At 42.4% G+C, this 9,568-nt stretch overlaps 1 long non-coding RNA gene across 1 annotated transcript; it reads left to right on the plus strand.

The window, feature by feature from the left end:
• The first annotated feature begins 237 nt into the window (after window positions 1–237).
• On the plus strand, window positions 238–8,746 carry LOC137471855 (uncharacterized). The gene is made up of 3 exons (XR_010997898.1): window positions 238–640; window positions 5,977–6,107; window positions 7,302–8,746. It is a non-coding gene; the product is annotated as an uncharacterized lncRNA (long non-coding RNA).
• The last annotated feature ends 822 nt before the right edge of the window (window positions 8,747–9,568 follow it).

Consider the following 9,568-nt stretch of genomic DNA (forward strand, 5'->3'; position numbering starts at 1 on the left):
CATGAACATACCTTGAAATCTGAGGAGCCTGAGCTGCCTGTGTCTGATTTTGATCAGGCCTTCAAAATCAAGGGATAGCAGGTCCAGGACCTGTCAAACCACAATTCCTCTCCAACAACAAATAGAGGTTTGGGGGGTATTTGTGTGTAGAGGCATCAGAAACAGCTGAGAAGTAGGATACATCTGTCTGCTACTCAGCTACCTGAGCAAAAGAAATCCCTGTGTGCCTATGTAATACTCTCTTGGCTTGTTACAAGCCCACAAAACCCTTTCAGGCTGTTACTACCAATTTTTCCTCCTGATGGAGACAACTGTGCTTGGATCCTAAGTGCTCAGATTCAGTCAAATCTGCTTTTGGGTAGAGAAAGCAGCAACCTTCTGCCTATTCTGCACCACAGCCCTGTCTGGAAGTTACACAGAGAACAAACCACACTTTCACCGTGGCTTTGCACTGCAAGGCTTTCTGATCCAAAGCCAGAAGATGGAAGTCAAATGTTTCCAAGTCACATGATGACTGAGCTGATAAGAAGTATTGAATTTCTGGAATGCAGGCATTTTGGAGGAAAATGTATCACTTTTCAGTGGCTCTTAGAGTAGATGAACTTCTCTATACAAGTCATACATATTCAGCCTGACAAAGGTAAGCTTAGCAGCTTCTGGCTAATCATCTGTAGGAAAAACAGTACACAAGGAGGGCTTCTGATGCATAAGCACAGCATCAATAATGAATCTCTGTAAAAAAATCCCTATTCCCCAACTACACCAAAGAGAAAACTGAAAAGGCTTGATTATACCCCAGAAGTTCCAGCTGGTCCTATTCCTCTGACCCAGGATACTCAGGGCCCAGCATCACAGAGCAGATGCTGCCCATAACAATTTTTGCTGCAGCTCTCTCAAGCCAGGAACACATTCCAAACAGCAGCATCAGTACAGACAAGTGAGCCAAGACATGTGTAGTGTATTTTGAAGACCAATGAGGAGCTAACCAGTAGCTGCACTTGGCCTCCAAATCACTGCCAAAGCTTGTATGTAAACAGCATAGAGGGTTTTTTTTTTCTTTGCAATGCTAAAAGCAAGGACTGAACCAGTTTCTATACAGTATCTAGTTTTACTTTCATTGGTAGACATCCTTCCTTCCTTCCTTCCCTTCCCTCCATCCTTTGGCCACATGGAAGTCTGTGACTTCCTTTCCAGTGTCACAAGGTTGTTTAGAAAGCAAGTCAGCCCCTCACCCTGCTGCATCCAGTGGTTTTACCTGCTATGGCAAAACTATCAGACAAACTGTGCATGTCTGTAGCTTAGAAGTACCAAACAAATATTTTTACTTCCATTTGACCTTTTAAATCAGAAATTAAAGCAATGGTATATTTAATAGTTCAGTGGGATCTTACTGAATCTAATCTGCTGCTCTCTCACCACCAGGGGAACATGGAATTATTAAATAGCAAGTTCCCTAAGTAGATTGGAATGAAATCTTGTCTTTTTCAAGTACAGCATGTTCCATGTTACAGAAATTAAAACAGCTACGTGATCCTTGTGAGACCACTGTTCTGGCAAGAGATGCATTCTCCCTTCCTGCATTTTCTCCTCCTTTGGGTTTACATGAGAATAATTCCACATTCCCTCATAAACATCATGACTACTGATGCTTCCCTCGCCCTCATAAACTCTGCACTGGTATTTGCTTAGCAATTCCCTGGCACTATTACCAGTTTCCATAGCAAAGGATGTTAAATGATACTGTAATCACAAACTCAAGGAACTGCTGAGGACTGAAAGTCAACCAAACCACACATGAAGCAGCACAAAAATGCAAAATATCCTTGGAATACCCCTACTGGGAACTCCCTGAGAGATAGTGGGAAAATATTCCCTTTAGAAATCCTGTCCTGAGTAGAGGATCCAGAGCCTATGAGACACTGAGCTAAAAATGCCAGAATAGATCTGATGTCCAAAACTGAACTGTCACAAGTAGGACAGGGAACAGATCACAGCCAAATCTGCCCCTTCTGCCCTAAAATGGCTTTGGATGAAACAGCACAGACGAGGCCAAAGAAGGGCAAGCTGCTCCTGCAGGCTGGCAGTGATGTCTGCTCCAGAGGCCACTTAGGCAGCTGCCCTGTGCCAAGAAGTGAGCAAAGGCTGGACTTCCACAGCCCAAAAACTGCTGCCAGCAACCCCCTTGCACTGAAGGCTGTCCATTGATACCCCTAGCAGCCCAAATTTGCCCTTCTCACCTAAGCTACAGTCAGAGGGACAGAAATTCACCATGCAAAGATTGCTCCTTGTTCCTGTTGTCTGTCACTATCTCTAAGCAGGAAAAGCATTACCTCATTCTGGATAAGCTGATTCATTAATTTGACACTTTTTAGTGCTAATGGTGCATTTAGGTGCCCCTGAATCATGTCAAGTGCAGTGGATTTTTACATTAGCACTAATAACAATTACCCATCCACTTGCCAAGATGCAGGATTAATCTGATTTTTTCCCCTTGAAAACACTTTTTTTTGTGTTGTATAAGCCTTTAAAATTACAGATAAGTTTCAATTTGCACAAACCAAGGACTAGAATACAACTGCCATCTTGTAAACACATGCAGCCTCTGTAGTGCTCCAATTTCTTCCTCAAAGACCTACCATGCTTTAAACTAAATTATTCTACTTCCCCTGCTCCCCACCACCCCACAAAATAATTGAGATATTGTTTACATGTTCTCTTGCTCATTTAGCTTTTAGGTTGTACGTGCTGTTTTCTTTCAATATTTCTCAAGACAGTAATTTTTACTTCCCTGCCAAGAAATAACTGATCACTGATTCATCACAACGAATGCCAGAGACTAGCAATCTGACACATTAGCTATTTTTTAAAAATTCATTTAAATACAATTTCGGACAAAAATTATGTCCAGAACAGTCTTTAAATACTGTGCTACACGCCTCTAGGGATGGCATTCAATTTCTGGAGGTAATATAGCTTCTCAGTTACTGCAGCCTTGAACAGGTATAGAACTTAATGCCACACCTCTGCACAAACTTAAAGCAAGTATGCATATATTCTTGGCAGACTTAGGTAAGATATGGACTAGGAGCCTATGGGTTTTAATCAACACTTGGGCTTTCACACTGATTTTTAACTAGCACCGAAAGTCAGGGTCACTAGCCTCAAGGTTCTTCAGCTCTTTCCTCCCCCTGCCCCTCATGACAACATTAGAAGTGGGCAAATGTCTGTCTGCTTGTATCTTTAGTGGATCCCCTACTGCAAGGAGTGTTTTCGCACCACAGAACTGTCCTTGCAGCTGCCCTTTGTCTGGAGAAAGGCCAGAGGGGTCACTTGGTGGAGCAGCATGGGAGCTGCCCAGGAGCCAGCTGGTCATCTGCTGCCATTTGGGTTTTCCTTCCTCCCACCGCATGGTCAGACCCGCAGTTACAAACCCACAGGCTCTGCCCTAAATCTTCCCACAGCAAATGCCAGCAGGGAGATTGTCATCCCATGAGTATTTGGCTGGAAGGGGCCTTTGGAAGTCACATCCCATCCTCCTGGATGATTGCCAATGCTAAATCAGGTCTGCTGTGGCTTTGTCCAGCAGAAACTTGAACCCCCTTGAAGGATGGAGTTTCTCCCAATCTCTCTGGTGATCTGCCCCAGGGCTGCACATTTTCCCCATGATGAAGATTTTCCCAACATCCCAAGCCCCTGTTTGTGATCTCTGCCTCTTGTTACACCATCTCCCACCACCAAGGAGAGTTTGGCTCAGTCATCTTTCAGCTGCCCTTCAAGAGACTGGTGGCTACTGTTACATTTACCTCCTGGTCATGCCAGTACTTTGTTGCTGGCACTAGAGATGTGACACTCTTCACAAAGGAGTCACCAAGAGGATCCTGCTAGAGGGTTGTGAGCACTCTTGGCACCTCCCAGCTAAAGTTCCCAGTATTTGCAAACAAGCCACGTAACATCCACGCCAGTGGGTGTGTTACACAATCATGTGCCTTGAGTCAGAGTGCCAAGGGCAAGAGTCTCTGCCAGGAATCTCTAAGCAGCTGCTCCTTCAGTCCCCCTGCATCCCTCGTGGAGGGGAGGGATAGGAGATTGTGTTGTCTTGAGCTCAGAGGTTCATCAAGCACCACCATGTAACCAAAAAATACAAAGCGCGTAAAAAAGACAAGAAGAATCGCTGAAGGATGTTTATTTCCAGGACAAGGCTCAGCCATATCCATAGAAATCTTGTGCAAGGACGTGCCAAAGGAGATTGCTGTGGAGCCAAGTCCAAACAAGCATCACAGTCCAGTGTTCAGCAAGTGCCCATGTGGGCATAATCACCATCACTCAGTGCTGTCCAATTTTAAGTGACAGAGCTCAATTCCAATACATTCTCCATTCAGTACAGAGGGGGAAAAGGAACCTCAGCAATATTTAAAATAAGAACAAAATAGGTCACAGAAGGTGGGCAGCCTAGCTTCCCTGCAAGCCAGCACCTAAGTCCTTTGGGCTCTTCTTTGAAAGCCATTGGTGCCTTATTTAGGACAAAATCACATTAGCAAGAAGCTGAAAGCTACACATGAACGCTGATCAATTCCTAATGACAGCTGTTCCTAGCTCTCCTTTCCCTTGTGTGTACAGTCTGCCTCCCCAGACAAATCAGGTGCTGGAGGCAGGGCCACATGAATCCTTTCCAGCCCTGATGTTCCTCGAATGCCTTATTTAGTTGCTCCTGCAGAAAAAGGGGAAAACAGCTATTTGGTGTGTCCTTGACAAAAAGAGGTCTTAATAGGATTCAGAAAGGTTTAAACATATTTCCCATGCAGGATTTGGCTGCATTTTATGGAGAAGTCAGATCCCAAGGGTGTAATTCCTGCCTCCCAGAAAGAAGTTGTCTCAGGCTTCCAGCAAACCATTACATTGTGATTTGCAGAGGGTGAATTTTGTGGGGTTTTAGTGAAGTGACCTAGAAAAGGCTGTGAGGCTCCACTTATCTCCAGATACCTAAAAAGGGATGTGATGCTCAGCTGCCAGATAAGACTTTGCTTCAGTGATTCATTGATTTGCAGTGACTTAAACAGAGCTGCTTGCTTTGTGAGTCAACATTTCACAATATTTGGGTGCAGGACCTGACTCCCAACCACCCTGACACAGTTTTTATGGCTAGGAAGAGTCTTGCAAGACTGGAGTTGACTTGATACGCTAATTTTAAAACAGTATCTTTCTGTGACCTTCTAACTGCAATAATCCTAATTGCACTTTGCCAGCTGAGAGGATGATGTCACAATGCTGACAAATGGGCAAAGGATGGGATGTTTTGACTGCACTGCTGTGATCTTGGTAAATTAATTTCATGTCCTTGTGCCTTGTATTCCTGCTTGCGAAAGTGGAGGGAATTAAAAACCACCTTTCTTCCCCAATGTGGTTATGCTGCCTCTTCAGATGATAACTTTTCAAGACAGGACATTGCAAAGCAAAGCACAACCCATGAAGAATACTAAAGCAATAATCAATACCATGCATTTTTTGGCATCAGTTTGCAAAAGTGATTTGTTGGTTGTAAATTGCCATGGGCAAGAACTGCAGAGAACTCGGGTTTTCAGAAATGAGCAAAAACTGCTTTTATAGGAAGAATATACAGATCATCAGTAAGCGAAATAATCTTTTACTGCCCAAAGAAACAGAGAGATTAAATAAAATCCGGAAGTGCCTTATTTTCAGTAATGGGAAAATAAATCAAAGTGAGAGTTATTAATCTGAGACATGTAGGATTAAAACAAATTTGGGAAGATAAAAGGAAGAAACACAGAAATAGTTATAGTTTGGTTAAAACAGCAGAGCTCGTTTTACCCATCACATGCCCTGAGCAGAGCTCAGCAATAAACCAGGGGCTTGGTTTGTGAAAGAAGGACATTTTCTAACTCAGGTATGTTCATAAAAAATGAATTATGTTTGCCTTGGGAATTACTTATTTCTGGTGTGCTCACTGAATTCTTTTAGGTAGCCAGTTGAAGTGCTGTGGATCACATGGGAAGGCTCATTACTTGTCCAGTAAAAAGGATGTGAAAAGATCCATAACTGATTGATGTCAGCTTCCCCCCAATTTCCACTTCAGCAACGCTTTAAACTAGGTCAGAGCATTAATTAATTTTTGTATGAAATCTCTCTTCAGCCCATCCAGCCTCCCATTGGCTAGTTAATTAAAATCAGCACCATTATTTGGCTGCTACTTTGCAGCATGAAAAAGAAAAAGCTAGTAATTATCCACTGGGGGAATAAAATAATTAGGTTACTATGTGTTAATGCTCAGCAGCTCTCTTGTAGCTAGAGTCCTTTCTGTGCTGCCTGGGTTTCTGGAAGGTAACTGGGTCACAGGAACACGTGCCTTGGCTTCAGCCTTCGCTGTACTTCCTCTTGACAAATCTTTGTTGAAGATAATCTCCTTAAAATAGAGGCTGTTTCTTCCTGCCTTCTTGTTGGAAACCAGCTCCCTGAGCACCTTACAAGGACCCTGGAAAAGTTTGACTTCATGCTGGCTTTCCATTCTGGAGCAGCCTCCAGAAAGCCAGGCAGGGTTCCTCATGAGGCTTTGCTGGCCAGCCACTGCAGGTTCCTGCACAGGTATGCCCCAGATGCCTATCGCTCACGGGTATTATCACATCGAGGTAACACCCATCACACCTTGCCTGTGTGGAGCGGGAAACTTCTGTACAGCAATATTTAGGCAAGAATCTGATTCCTTTTTTGGGATAGGTCTGTGCCACTCAACTGGCAAAAAAGTGCTGATGCTCACTAATTCTTTAAAAGAGAATCCAACGCCAATAAAATGTCACTTTTATCCTGACTGGAGATTTCTACTATGGAAATACAATTTCATGCTTTGGATGTATGAGGAGGAGGAGCTGAAGATATCAAACAAGATAATTGCCAAGGTAATAAAATCAGAGAGACCATGGCAAGCAGATAGGTTGGACTAGGGGTTAAAAGAACAGAGGTTCCCCCCTAGCTTGGCCACCAAAAGAATTTCCCTGCAACAGAAGGAACTTGCCTGTGTTGTACCAGAAAATTCCTGGTGTTTGAAGCCATGCATTTTGTGCTGACAATACAGGTTTTTGTACAATACAGGTTTTAGTCCTAAAGCCAAGCACCATTTTCTCAGTTATTCACATTACACCAGCGGTATCCATAGGGATATGCCATTGTGCAGCACCTCTGAGACTGAGTGCCACAAACTTGCAAGCAAATCCTATAATTTTGTCTTTGCAAAACCATTCCCACTGATAACTGAATCCCTAATGCCAACATTCTTTCTTCCTCCTCTGCAGGGAAAATTGTTGGCAGCTTTTTTCAAGCCAGCCTTCATACCCCATGGTTCTTTGCTATCTCTATCCAAGATACTGCCATTGTTAGACGTTCCAAATATGGTGCAGTATTTTGTCTGGGAAAATAATAGAATCATGCCTACTCTTTGCAATCTGAGTATGATTAAAGACAAATGAGGCTCCTTCCAAACCCTCAGCTCTCATGAACTCTTCATGTCTTCCAATTTTAAGATTTTGTCTATCTGTATCTATCTCTAGTTTATCTGTAGTTTGTGCAAGATGCAATCACACCATGAGATAAAGAAGACACAATGATTGCATACTTCAGAAGGAAAAAGCACAGTTGTAAAACACTGATTTATCCTAGAATTTCTTCTCTTAACACAACAGTTGAAAGGTAATGTCTGATGTAAACAATGACAATTACTACCTCTTGCCTTTTGAATTGTGGCAATTGCAGTAAAAGAGGCTTTTTACTGCTCATAAAATAATGCATAGCAGTTTAGTGTTTATAAAGTAGCTGTGCACACTGAGATATAAAGCAGCCAAACATCATAAAATAGAGGTAAGATCTCAAATCTTCTGAATTTGAAGGGTTACACACTTATATTGGCCCTGTAGGCTTTGCTGACCTGTGATGAGGACTGGTTCCTTTCCTTCCCTCACGCCTGTCTCTACAATGTTCCCAACCCTTGCCCTCCTTTAAAGCGGCATTCAGTGAAGAAGTCACTAAATCATTGATGGATACAGATGCTGGATCAGGCCTTTAGCAAATAAAAAAATCACTTCTTGAGCTAGGGACAGCTGAGTGGAGTGTAGGGGCCTTATGGACATACTTTCCAGCTAATAATTTATTCCCATGGATAATCCTCCATCGTGCAAACAATCCCACTGAACACAGGGATTACAGTTAAGGGCAGCAGGATGAAACCCTGAGATAAGATGCAGAGCAAACAAAGTATGATATTAAAGCTACTAATAGGCAGCTAATGAAGTCAGGATGGCCATGAGTCATAAAGCTTCACTGATTCCTGAGCTTATCAGCAAAACTGTTCTCAGTGCAAAGCCAGAGTGCCATTTTTAAATATAGCTACTGTCCATAAGCTGAGGCTGTGACCTATCTGTGACTGGGCAACTAGAGGTGACAATGTCACCCGGGGCCTAAAGTTTCGACAGGAGCTCAGTGTTTTCTGTTCAAGTCACTCTCCCTGCTACCCTCTCAGCTAGTGATAATTTTGCTTTATGTTTTTAACATGCTCAGTTTTTTCTGCCCAGTACCCTGAGAAAAGTCAAGGTTTACTTATCTAGGCAGTGTGTTTATATTTTCCTATTTTCCAGTACATTTTGAATCCATACACTGGTTTAGGACTATACTGACAAAGGGGCAAGGCCATGGGAAAATACATCATGAGGCTGTCCCATGTCATTTGCAAGCCAGATTCCCAGTACCTGAAGACAGCAGGATCTGCTTTATTCCTATTTTCATTCTACTGTATTACAATATCTGTTTTATTATGCCACTTGTTCTTGGGGTTTTCTTACTGAGATCTGGAAAAGCCATGCACCATCTTGCCCACTTACGCTCCCAGGGGTGCAGAGGAGGATCTTGGTCACGTAGGACAGAAGGTGCACAGGCAGGACAGGCGAGGCAGAGCTCATGTGCCACTTCAGAGGGAAAACCTGCTGAGCAAAATCAGTCTTTAAAACACACAAGTGGGAAAGAGATGCCGACAAAAACTTTCCTACTCCAGAATACGTAATATTTCATTTTAAAACATTTTGTGAAAGATGCTGCAACTCAGTTGATAAATATAAAACCATCTCTGAGTGAAGGCATTTTGTGCAAGTGCACCAGTTGGAAAAACAAGATATCTTGTTTTATTTCTACAGTAGTTTGAAAAATACTTTCTCTGTTGAAACAAAAAGGATTTTCTGAATACTTATTTTTGTAGAAACATCTGCTGTGTGGGAAGTTATTTGACCAAAAAAACATACCTCTTTATTTATATTAGAAAGTTCTAAGAGTCTGGAGCATGTTGCAAAACAAAGCAAAGAGAAATAAACAGGAAATAAATGACTGAGTAGTCACAATATTTTAAGGTCAGTTCCCCTTGCTTTGGATTTAAGTTGAACTCTTTCCCAATGTGTATTTTTTTCAAGGAATTTTCTCTCTCTTTTTGCCTTGTTTTATTTTTTTTTTTTTTTTTTTTGGTGACTCCTTCTTTTCCTTTCCTGCTGTAATTGAATTACTCCCTTTGGTCCTCTAGAGG

Source organism: Anomalospiza imberbis, chromosome 3, assembly GCF_031753505.1.
Source record: "Anomalospiza imberbis isolate Cuckoo-Finch-1a 21T00152 chromosome 3, ASM3175350v1, whole genome shotgun sequence".
Classification (NCBI taxonomy): domain Eukaryota; kingdom Metazoa; phylum Chordata; class Aves; order Passeriformes; family Viduidae; genus Anomalospiza; species Anomalospiza imberbis.